Source organism: Lynx rufus, unplaced genomic scaffold (assembly GCF_022079265.1).
Source record: "Lynx rufus isolate CCGP_SWC_20201006 ecotype Redwood Valley unplaced genomic scaffold, mLynRuf1.p SCAF_4, whole genome shotgun sequence".
Classification (NCBI taxonomy): Eukaryota; Metazoa; Chordata; class Mammalia; order Carnivora; family Felidae; genus Lynx; species Lynx rufus.
In genome coordinates this window covers 76034040-76046463 of record NW_025814856.1, presented here as the reverse complement: position 1 = coordinate 76046463, position 12424 = coordinate 76034040, and the positions used below count along the sequence as shown (strand labels likewise).

Sequence of the window (12424 nt, the reverse complement as noted above, 5' to 3'; positions counted from 1 at the left end):
GGTGTGCCAAGTGGGTGATGAGTCTTGGCCAACCATCCTAGATTACAGAGGAGGGGCAAAGTGCAGGCTGATGTGAATCAGCCCCAGCCAAATAGCAGAGAACACTCTTGGCTGGTACAACACAGGAAACGAGAAGTTAGCCCACATGGTCAGGAGACTAGTTACATAAAGTGTATCACACAAATAAATATATATTGGGAATAATGGAAGCCAGATGGCTCATCTCAAAGAAGGAGGTACAAATATGAAAAGAGGGAAGACTAAAAGCAGGAGATATTGAATTGTAATTGGAGATATCATGGTTTCAGAGAGATGAAAAAATACAGAGAGCATGTAATAAGTTTATGTGTGTTTATTCTGTCCGGTTAGAAGACTTATAGAAGCACGATACCCTAAAAGCAAAGAATATACCCAGCACTCAGGTCTTGGTTTCTAAATGTCATTCTCGACTTAGGGAAAAAAAAAGACCACATCTCCTTAAAGAAACCATTCATTGAAGGCTGGGGAGGACAGGCACAGCATGAAGCTGGAAAAGAAAAAAGAAAAGAAAAGAAAAAGGAAAAAATGTTCTCAAAGAATGGGGACATGTATAAAGGACACAGGAGTCACCACTGGCAGTTCCCACTGGCCAAATTTAGGGCAACTGTGCTGCAAAACAACTAATAATAATGTATTACAACCCACTGAATAAAATAGGAATCTCTATGTCCATACTAATATAATTAGAGGAGAAGGGAACATTTTACCAAGGAGTAGAATGCCAACTAATAAGTGTTGAAGGAATTGGGGCAGGGGGCGGGGAGAATCACCGTTTAGCAACCATTAGAGTAACAGATGATTAAGACAAGAAGCTTCAACGGATAAAAGTAGTAGTGAAAATTTTCAGAAGGAACAGGTTATTTACCGAATCTCAAAGCATATCCCCACAAAATACTTCTTAGGTACTTACTAATTTAAAACTAAATACTAGGGCAACCTGGCAGGCAGCCTCTTTTTAACCAAGCGAGAAAAGTGGATATCTAAAGTAAATGCAAAAATCAACATCATGTGCATCCTGAAATCATGCACTGGGAAGAACACAGCATCACTTCTGTAGAAATCCTGCCAGGAGGCATCACATGAAGCTCATCCTGAGAGATTATCAGGCAAACCTAAGTCAAGGGACATTCTACAAATAAACACTGCTCTGTACTCTTCAAAAATCTGCAGATCATGAAAGACAAGGAAAGACTGAAGAATGTCTCCAAATTTAAAGAAGCTAATGAGACTTGACAAGTAAATGTCAGTATGACCCTGGAGTGGACCCTAGACCTTGAAGAACATAAGTGGACAATATGTTGAGTAATTTCTCCCAGTCTGTAGCTTGTCTTTTCATTCCCTTAACCGGGTCTTTCTCCGGGTTTTTCTCAGATCAAAAGCTTTGCCATAGACAAAATCTGGGGTTTGTGAATTAGGTGGTAATATGGGATTCATGGTCATTCACTAATTCTGATGGATTAGCTGTGGTTTTGTAGGAGAGTGTCCTTTTTGTATACTAGATAGGTAACATGTGCATGGATGGATGGATGGATGGACAGAATGATAAAGTGATTGGGAAATCTGAGGGTATACAACAGTTCTGTGTACCATTTTATAACTTCTTGTGAGTTTAAAATTCAAAAAAATAAAACATACAAAACCAATTGGGAAGATTCCATGTAAAATATGGATTTGATCTTCTCTAGGAAATCAGATGTGGCAACCTGGGTGACATTCTCATGTGACAGATGTGAGCTGGAGCTGACAGCTGCTTTTTTACACCCTATGAATCCTATAAGGCAGCCCAGTCCTCACCACTCAATGTTTCACTACTTGTCTACTTCGCTCATTTATGTTCCCTCCCCAGCTCCACAACAGTATGAGTCTCTGGCTTTTACCGTAGAGCACCTTTATCTGATAAAAGCAGTAGGCAGTAAACTTTTTCTGGGTAAAGGTGTGAAAGGGGATGTTTCTCACCAGAAAGTTTTATGGAGATAATTATACACAGTCACACTGAGTTGGAGAAAGAAATACAGAGATCCTTTGTATCCTGTACGCAGTTTCAATGTTGCACAACTATAGTAAGAACAATATCAAAACATAGATAGAATCCACCAGTCCTATTCCCCTACTTTTTACTTGTACTCATGCAAACGTGTGTATTTAGTTCTACACAACCTTATCCCATGTATAATTTCATGTATCCATCGTCACAGTTAGGACACAGAACTGGTCCACCAGGACAAGGATGACCTGTGTTAACTTAATATAACCACACCAGTCTCCCTTCTCCCATCCCTAACCCCCGACAACCACTAATCTTTCCTCCATTTCTGCCATTTGGTCATGCCAAAATATCACGAATGGAATCATATAAAATGTAACCTTTTTTTCACTTGGCATAATTCTCTAGAGATTCATCCAGGCTACTACATCTACCAGTAACTTCATTTTTATTGGTGAGTGATATTCCATGCTCTGGAAATACAACAGTCTGTTTAACCATTCACTTCTTGAAGGACATCTGGGATGTTTCCAATTTAGGGCTATTACAAATAAAACTGCTACAAGCATTTGTGTATAGGTTTTTGTATGAATTTAAGTTTTCTTTCCTCTGGGATAAATGTGTAAGAGCGCAGTTGTTGGGTTAGATGATAGCTGTAATTTTTAAAGAAATGGTCAAAATGTTTTCCAGTGTGGCTGTATCATTTCACCCGAGATATGAGTAATTCATTTTCTCCACATCCTTGACAACATTTGATGTTCTTTAGTATTATCACTAATTTTTATTTTAGCCATTCTGAGGTATATAGTGATACTGTATTTTAATTTTCATTTGCCTGATGGCTAAATATATGTTCAACATTGTTTTTTTTAACTTATTTTTGAGAGAGAGACAGAGAGAGCAAGTCAGGGAGGGGCAGAGAGAGGCAGACAGAGAATCCCAAGCAGGCTCTGCACTGTCAGCACAGAGCCTGATGTGGGGCTTGAACTCACAAACTGTGAGATCATGACCTGAGCCCAAACCAAGGGTCAGACACTTAACCAACTGAGCCACCCAGGCGCCCCTAGGTTCAACATTTTATGAATTGCTTATTTGCCATCCAGATATCCTCTTCAGTAAATGTCTATTCATATCTTTTGACTACTTTCTAACTGGATTGTTTGTGCTTTTTGCTGCTGAGTTTTGAGAGTTCTTTCTATGTTCCAGATACCTATCTTTTTATTCTCTTAACAGATCATTTATAGAGCAAAATATTCTGGTTTTGATGAGATCCAACTTATCAAATTTTCCTTTTTTGGATTGTGCTTTTGGAGTCAAGTCTAAAAACCTCTTTGGTAAGTTCTACATTCTGAAGATTTTCTCCTATTCTTTTTTCCAAAAGTTTTAAAACTTTATGTTTACATTTAAGTTCTTGATTCATTCTGAGTTAAATTTTACGTAAGGGTGCATGTTTGGGTCAAGGTTCATTTTTTTGTCTATGGATGTCCGATTACTACAACACCATTTATTGAAAAGACTTTCTTTCCTCTATCGAACTGCCTTTGTACCTTTTTCAAAAATCAGTTGAGTGTATTTGTGTGGCTCTATTTCTGGGCTACCTGTTCTGTTCCATTACTTATGTATCTATCCTTCTGCTGATATCAAACTGCAGCAATATAAGAGGATTTAATATTGAAATAGAATGGATTCTTCTCTCTTTATTCTTGTCTCTATTCTAGGGTCTGGATGCTTCCATATAAATTTTAGAATAAGCTTGTGTATGTTTTTTAAAAAGCTGCTGCTAAGAATTACATGAAATTTCATTAAACCTACAGACCGATTTGGTTATAATTTACATATTTACTATGTTGAACTTTCCAATCCATGAACATGGTATATCTTTTCATTTATTTAGTTCTTTGAGTTTTCATTAGCATATTGTAATTTTCAGCATATAAATACTGTATGTATTTTGTGAAGTGTGTACATAAATATTTTCTTTCTTTAGAATGTTACTATGTTTATATATCTTTGATTTCCACATGTTCATTGCTAATGGATATAAGTATGATTGATTTTGGGGTGCTGATCTTGTATCCTGTGACACAGCTAAACTCACTTATAAGTTCTAGGAGTTTTTGGTTGCAGTCTTGGGATCTTCTATATACACAATGTATCTGCAAATGGACGGTTTTTTACCTTCCTTTCTGATCTGTGTGCCTTGCATTTCCTTTTTCTTTCTTTATTATATTTGCTAGAACTTCCATTTCTATACTGGACAGCATTGATGAGTGCAGGCATCCTTGACTTGTTCCCAATCTTAGGGAAAAGCATTCAGTCTTCTGCTATTAAGTATAGTGTGAGACTTAGTTATTTTGTATATACTCTTTATCAAGTTGAGGTAATTCCCCTCTATTCCTAAATTGCTGAGCATTTTCATTACAAATGAGTGTTAGATTTTGTCACATATTTTTTCTACTTCAGTTAGTATGATCATAAGGTTTTTTTCTTCCTTACATTGTTTATATGGTGGATTACACTGATTGATTTTGATATGTTAAACCAGCCTTATATATCTTGAATAGATCCTACTTGGTCATTCTTATAATTCTTTTTATATTGCTAGGTTTGATTTACTGACACTGTGTTACAGATTTACACGCCCATTTATTTGGCCAGCTCATCTCCACCCTCACGCACCTGACTCAGCTCTTAGCATTAATATTATTAAATCATACGCCATTTTTCAAAGGTGATTTTCTCCTGAACTTCTGGCTTTTGCGTATGTCATTCTCTTGGGTGACTCTTCTCTCCCGTCCCTGCTAAAAATAAATTAATTAATTAAAATCTCTTCACAGTATTTCCTTGTTGTCCTTTTACTGGCTACAGGATCTATAGTGATACCATTTGTTTCATTCCTGATATTGATGATTTGAGTCTATTTGGGGATTCAGTTGTGCTGAAGATTTATCAAATGTATTAATTTTTTTGGAGAACCAGTTTTTTATTTCATTTATTTTCTCTATTGCTTTCGATTTTCACTCTCATTGATTTCTGTTCTTTTGTATTTCCTTCCTTCTGCTTGCTCTGGGTTTATTTTGTTCATCTTTTTCTAGTTTCTTAAGGTTGGAACTTAGATCACTGATTTGTTTCCTTTCTTTGTTTCCAATGTAAGCATGTAATGCCATAAATTTCCCTGCCAGCATTGCTTCAGCTGCTTGAAAGATTTTATTTTCAAGGTCTTATATTCGCTGCATTTGACACCCCTCCCTGCCCCACCGCCGATAAGAACTCTTCATTTCTTCTCAGGATCCTGTATCTAGAGTTCTGATACTTTCTATACTTTCTCCTATTAAGCCTGAGTATCTAGGGAAAAAAAAAAGCCTTACTAAACTCATCCTGATTAAGGTCTGAGCAGCACATATTTTTTCTCTTGCAGGGGCACCTGTATTTTCACAAGGCATACAGTTTCCAGGATCAACAGTCATGGGAAGAAGGGAACTCTGCCCCTGTACCCCAAATCGTGCCCGCTAGAGATAAGATCCTCTCAGTAGACCTGTTACTCAGATCACAGATAATTCTGGGCATGGCCACCAAATCTCTAGCCGTCTTTTGTCATAAGGATACTAAAATAGATATCAAACACAGGGTTAGAAGCTTCAAGAACTCATCAGAGGAAGTGGTTGAAAAAAAGTATATGAATAGAAACAAAGCACAGGTCCTCAATTTGTTGCCCGGAACAGCCTCACTGGCATCTCCTGGGAACCTATCAGAAATGCACATTTCTAGGCCTTACCCCAGACTTACTGAATCAGCAGCTCAGGGGTGGGGCCCAGCAATCTGTGCTGTCCTGAGGCCTTCTAGGTGATTCTGATGCAGCTGAAGTTTGAAAACTGCTGCTCTGGTGGGCACAAAACTCGCCACTTGAAATTTTTACTCAAAACCCAGAAGGTCTGATGACCGGACAGGAGGCTCTGTAGGCTAGCTGAGGTTCTCCACACTCTGAGGTAGGATGCTGTCCTTTAGAATTGGATTATTATCTCAGACAGATGGATGGGCTCACATTTAATCAAGGCAGTGGTTACTTCAGAGGAAAGGTCACTGTTAGCATAAAAGGTGGATACCCAGGGGCCCCTGGGCGGCTCAGTTGGTTAAGTGTCTGACTCTTGATTTCAGCTCAGGTCATGATCTCACAGTTCATGGGATCAAGCCCACGCCAGGCTCTAAGCCGACAGCATAGAGCTTAGAATTCTCTCCTTTCTTTCTCTCTGCACCGCCCCCACTTGCACCTGTGTTCGCTCTCTCCCCCAAAATAAATAAACAGTTAAAATAAATAAATAAATAAAAGGTGGATACACTAACATATTCAGATCATGGTTATCTGTAGTAAAAAGAAATAACTCTAAGGTAACTGCTGGGCCTACGTGTTCAAGAAAATTGCAAAAATTTTCCAAATGTAAATGCAATTTGCCATAAATAAAAATTTTATTCACACATTAACACACTGTGGGAGTATATTTGTATTTACATTTTTAAAAACTTCTATTCTGTTAAGTTTTATTTTTAATTACTTATATGCATATGTATTAAAAAATGTCATGAGACTGCTTGCAAAAATTCACATATTCAACATCTTTTCCATCCCTGAAATAAAAACATGCTCTAAGAGAGTGCTCAAAATGATCATTCCTGTCACTAGGTTCAGCTTCAGGTTGAAGAAGTGTTTTTTGTTTTTTTTTTTTAATTTTTTAATGTTTATTTATTTTTGAGAGACAGAGCACGAGCAAGAGAGGGGCAGAGAGAGAGGGAGACACAGAATCCAAACCCTGAGCTGTCAGCACAGAGCCCAATGTGGGGCTCGAACCCCGGAACCAGGAGATCATGGGTGAGCCAAACTTGGACACTCAACCGACTGAGCCACCCAGATGCCCTAGGTAGGACAAGTATTTTTTTTTTCAATATATGAAGTTTATTGTCAAATTGGTTTCCATACAACACCCAGTGTTCATCCCAAAAGGTGCCCTCCTCAATACCCATCACCCACCCTCCCCTCCCTCCCACCCCCCATCAACCCTCAGTTTGTTCTCAGTTTTTAAGAGTCTCTTATGCTTTGGCTCTCTCCCACTCTAACCTCCTTTTTTTCCCTTCCCCTCCCCCATGGGTTTCTGTTAAGTTTCTCAGGATCCACTTAAGAGTGAAAACATATGGTATCTGTCTTTCTCTGTATGGCTTATTTCACTTAGCATCACATTCTCCAGTTCCATCCATGTTGCTACAAAGGGCCATATTTCATTCTTTCTCATTGCCACATAGTACTCCATTGTGTATATAAACCACAATTTCTTTATCCATTCATCAGTTGATGGACATTTTGGCTCTTTCCATAATTTGGCTATTGTTGAAAGTGCTGCTATAAACATTGGGGTACAACTGCCCCTATGCATCAGTACTCCTGTATCCCTTGGGTAAATTCCTAGCAGTGCTATTGCTGGGTCATAGGGTAGGTCTATTTTTATTTTTTTGAGGAACCTCCACACTGTTTTCCAGAGTGGCTGCACCAATTTGCATTCCCACCAACAGTGCAAGAGGGTTCCCGTTTCTCTACATCCTCTCCAGCATCTATAGTCTCCTGATTTGTTCATTTTGGCCACTCTGACTGGCGTGAGGTGATATCTGAGTGTGGTTTTGATTTGTATTTCCCTGACGAGGAGCGACGTTGAGCATCTTTTCATGTGCGTATTGGTCATCCGGATGTCTTCCGTAGAGAAGTGTCTATTCATGTTTTCTGCCCATTTCTTCACTGGGTTATTTGTTTTTCGGGTGTGGAGTTTGGCGAGCTCTTTATAGATTTTGGATACTAGCCCTTTGTCCGATATGTCATTTGCAAATATCTTTTCCCATTCCGTTGGTTGCCTTTTAGTTTTGTTGGTTGTTTCCTTTGCTGTGCAGAAGCTTTTTATCTTCATAAGGTCCCAGTAGTTCATTTTTGCTTTTAATTCCCTTGCCTTTGGGGATGTAGGACAAGTATTTTTAAAGCTTATGTGCAAAGCACTCGATCCCGTAGACATAAAAGGATGAAAGCAGCCACACAGGTCCCCTGTGCTGAGAAGAGATTAGTAAGGAGAAGACACGACTCCAGCTTTCAGTCACTGGATGATTCTAATAATTGGAATAATAACAATAATGAATACTAATTGGAATATTTGAAGTATTATTCTTGGACTGTAAGTCCAGTTGGGTGCTCACAGCCGTACTCACTGAAATGTGACCAAAGAGTTGGTAATCTGAGCCCACACAGCCCCTAAGTTATTCAATTCTTGTTGCAGTTAGCACAGTTGCCATAAGCATGGCATTTTAATGGCAAGTTTATTAGCAAGAAGGAGGGAGAAAGGCCAAGGACCTTCTTTCCTCTCTGGGACCTTCTCTCTGCTCATTAACACAATCGGCAGCAGGCAGCCAGATGAAAGTAGGCGATGTTCACACCAGTCAATTCTGCTACTCATTAGCAGCTTTGGTAAGACAGGCAAAATAAAAAGGAAGGAAAAAAAACACTTTGGGGAGGACATGTGGAAGTCAGATTTTGTTCTTGCTGCTGGATAGATTTCTATAATTCTTGCTCTTTTTGGTACTCGTCATCATGGAAAATCCCAAGCTCTCTGCAGAGTTCACTCTATTCCCTTTTGCTCTCCCCCTTCTCTCCCTTTCCTCTTGGCCCCAGTTGAGTAGTTTAGGAATCTGGACCATGAAAAGCACAGCAATGGGGAAACCCAATGGACAACTGAGACAGTTGTACACAGACCCTTCACCCATGCTCTCAGTCTAACAAAAACCACCTTTTAGGAAAAGAGGTTTGTGATCAAAAAGAAAAACCTGGGGTTGGAATAAGATAAAGGCTAAACTTCAAGCTTGAGTTCAAACACAGACCCTGATGCCACCTTTGTTTCCAACATGAAGGATCAGGGCATACATCAATCACTATGAGGACTTTCAGAATTTTACTACAGGGAATTTAAAAGTAAGATCATCAGAGCCCAAAAATGTTTGAATACTTTCTAGAATATTCTAGAATAATCTACTCTGGATTAAGTACTAATTAAGCATGATGAAGTTACCATACTATAGTGCACAAATACAAATATAGTTCATTTTATACCCTAAATAGTATCCTTTCGGATTTGAAAAACATTATCACAGAAAAAAACATGAAATCTTGATTTCCTGGGTCAGATAATATCCTCAGAGTCTGTCGCCTTTAGATGATGCCTTCTGCCATTAAAGTAATGATTTGCCATTATGTTAACATTAAAAGTACTAGGCCTCATAGAGATGCCACAGTCTTAGTAGATCCATCTTTCTAGGTTAAAGTTTCTACACAAGTATATGTAGAAACACCTTTCTCAGCATATTCTTCTCTCCTTCTAGTATATGGACAGGGTTAAGGTACCATCCCTCCTTATTGCACTAAAATGACTATAAACTTATTTTTTCTGATGAAAACCAAAAAAAAGCCATCAAAATGAGTATGTGCAAATGTAAGATGTTTTTGATGCAAAACTGTTTTCAAAGGGAGACAGAGGGGGTTAAGATACTCTTTGAGTAATACCATTTCTGTATTTCCAACGTAATTGTTTCACTCTTATAAGGTAGAATTGCTTGTTCAAACTTCCCCAGATTTTGAAGTTTTACCCAGATTTTGAAATCTGCTAATATTCTACAAAGGACCAAGGTCTTCAAGAATTGATAGCATATGATTTTGTCTATAACATTTAAAAATCTCTGCTGTCAGCACAGAGCCCGCTTCAGATCCTCTGCCCCCGCCGTCTCTCAAAACTAAGTAAGTATTTCTTGTTAATGTTTACTTTTGAGAGACAGAGAGAGAGACAGAGCGGGAGAGGGGCAGAGAGAGAGAGGGAGACACAGAATCTGAAGCAGGCTCCAGGCTCCGAGCGGTCAGCACAGAACCCGACATGGGGCTCAAACTCACGGACCATGAGATCGTGACCTGAGCTGAAGTCAGATGCTTAACCGACTGAGCCACCCAGCTGCCCCACTAAACATTTTTTTAAAAGTACCCGTTTAAGAAAATGTATACCTTGTGATGGGAGTGGAAGACACAGCAGCATTGCACGGTCACCTCACGCTGCTGATGCTAGTGCCACGTAACCGATGGAGCTGATGATGTGACCAACTGTACTTTCCTTTAGTGCTTTAGACAATAAATAATTCTCACCTGCCCGCTCAACAAAGTCCAAAAAAGGGCCAATAAGAATTCACTGTAATTGGAAAATGCAAAGTGCTTCCTAGTCATGAATGCATTCCTGAACTTGATGCTTCCCAAGGTTAGCCTTCTGGGACGCTAACTGCATCAAGACACCATAAGAGTGATCCAGGAAAAAATCCAAGAGCAGAGACCTAATCAGCTCCACAGGGACCCCCCCGAAAGGAAGACAAAGTTTCAAAGGGTAGAGTGTAAATCCTCAGACGGGTACATCTATAAACCTGAATCACTTCTTTCTAACTCCAATCCCTTAAAGCAGGTATTCGGGATCACCTTGCAAAGCAACAGGGCAGTGACTGATCATCTTTTCTGTGGGAAGTCACCGCAATCCAGATGGTGCTGTGTCTGAGTGTGATCCAAGTGCAAGGGAGAAACGTACAAGAACTCACAGCATAAGAACATAAGGAGACGTGGAGAATCTGTTCTCCTGGAGGAGACTGGAGGCCAACATAGTCTATGGGCCTAGATCCAACATTGCTATAGAATTGTCTCTTCTACCTTCATGAATGCAAAGCTCTCTGTGGATATGCTCTACCTGTCTCCCATGGCTTTCTTCTCCAACTCCCTTCTCTCCATCGTCACTTTCAGACAGAACAAGATGGCTATCACAGTAAATGGAGTATCTGTCTCTCTGCACATGTCAATGCTTAGTCTTGGGATGAAATTGGAGGCCTTCAGGAATGCATTCTGATGGAGACTGGTCTACCTGGCTCCATACCTGCTGGATTTTTACCACCTGTGTTGGTGAGGGACAAAAATAGCATGGATGCAGGGAGACAAACAGTGGGTGCTCGGGTACACACATGGAAGAAAGAAATCTCCACAATTTGAGATCTGCAAACAGGAACAAACAGGACAAAATGAAACCTGTGATGATCGGGGCGCCTGGGTGGCTCAGTCGATTAACTGTCCGACTTCAGCTCAGGTCATGATCTCAGGGTTCATGAGTTCAAGCCCTGCATTGGGCTCTCTGCTGTCAGCAAGGAGCCCATTTCTCATCCTCTGTTCCCCTCTCTCTCTGCCCCTCCCCCATTTGTGCTCTCACTCTCTCTCTCTCTGAAAAATAAACATTAAAAAATAAAAAAGAAACCTGTGATGATCTGACATTACTGACTGTCGTCATCCCCAAGGCCACAACATTCTGGGGACACTGGTAGCTCCAGTGACACCAGGAAAATAAAGCTGTGTCCTCACATCATCCCCATGTCCAAACCCCATTTTCCAGAATCTGGTGGTGCAGCCTTCCTCCCACCCCATGGCTAGTATGATCTCCAGATGGGAGGCTTCTAACTGCAGATGGCCCCACGTGTACCTTCCCCTACCTTGACCCTCATGCATGCTCTCTAAAGAGTGATATTCTGTCCAGATATCCAATGGATATTCTGTCCATTCTTATCCAAGCCTTAGAGATATACACAGATAATTTTCTAAAAGAGTTTGTTTCTTTATGCATGTGTCTTTATGCAGCCCATTAAAAGAACAAACACCACAGGGGAGCCTGGGTGGCTCAGTTGGTTAAGCATCCAACTCTTGGTTTCAGCTCAGGTGGTGATCTCACCGTTCGTGAGTTTGAGCCCTATATCAGGCTCTGCACTGAAAGCATGGAGCCTGCTTGGGATTCTCTCTCTCTCTCTCTCTCTCTCTCTCTCTCTCTCTCTGTCCTTCCCCTGCTCTCTCTCTGTCTCTCAAAATAAATAAATAAACTTAAAAAAAAAAGAAGGAATAGCAGAAATCTAATCATGTTTCTCAACCTTTTTCCTCATTATCATCTCCCTTAAGGAGCTATTTTAGACCTATTTTTCCTCATCACACACCCCCATGAAATTTCAATACCACAGATACACTATGTATCTATTTACATGATATACACCATTTTTTTCACCCACAAAGAACCATTTTCCACCCTCTTGGGGGAGATATAATCCCTCTTGAGAATGCATGATCTTGAAGCATGCAACAATTGAAATAATTGTGCGGGAGATATCTGAACTACTGTTTCTCTAATACTATTCCAATACTCTAAATCACCACAAACAGCATCTTTCCTTTAGATCGATAATCTGTATCGAAGAGCTCCAGATCAGCAACGTCTTCATCTCCTGAGATTACGACTGAAGCACAAAGCTTCTTCCTGTAGTGCCTCC

The 12424-nt window shown here is 39.9% G+C and overlaps 1 protein-coding gene across 1 annotated transcript in view; it reads right to left on the bottom strand.

Moving 5' to 3' along the window:
- Positions 1–12424, bottom strand: part of AMPH (amphiphysin) — a 251669-nt gene that overhangs the window by 130470 nt on the left and 108775 nt on the right. The gene's annotated exons all lie outside the window — the stretch shown is intronic.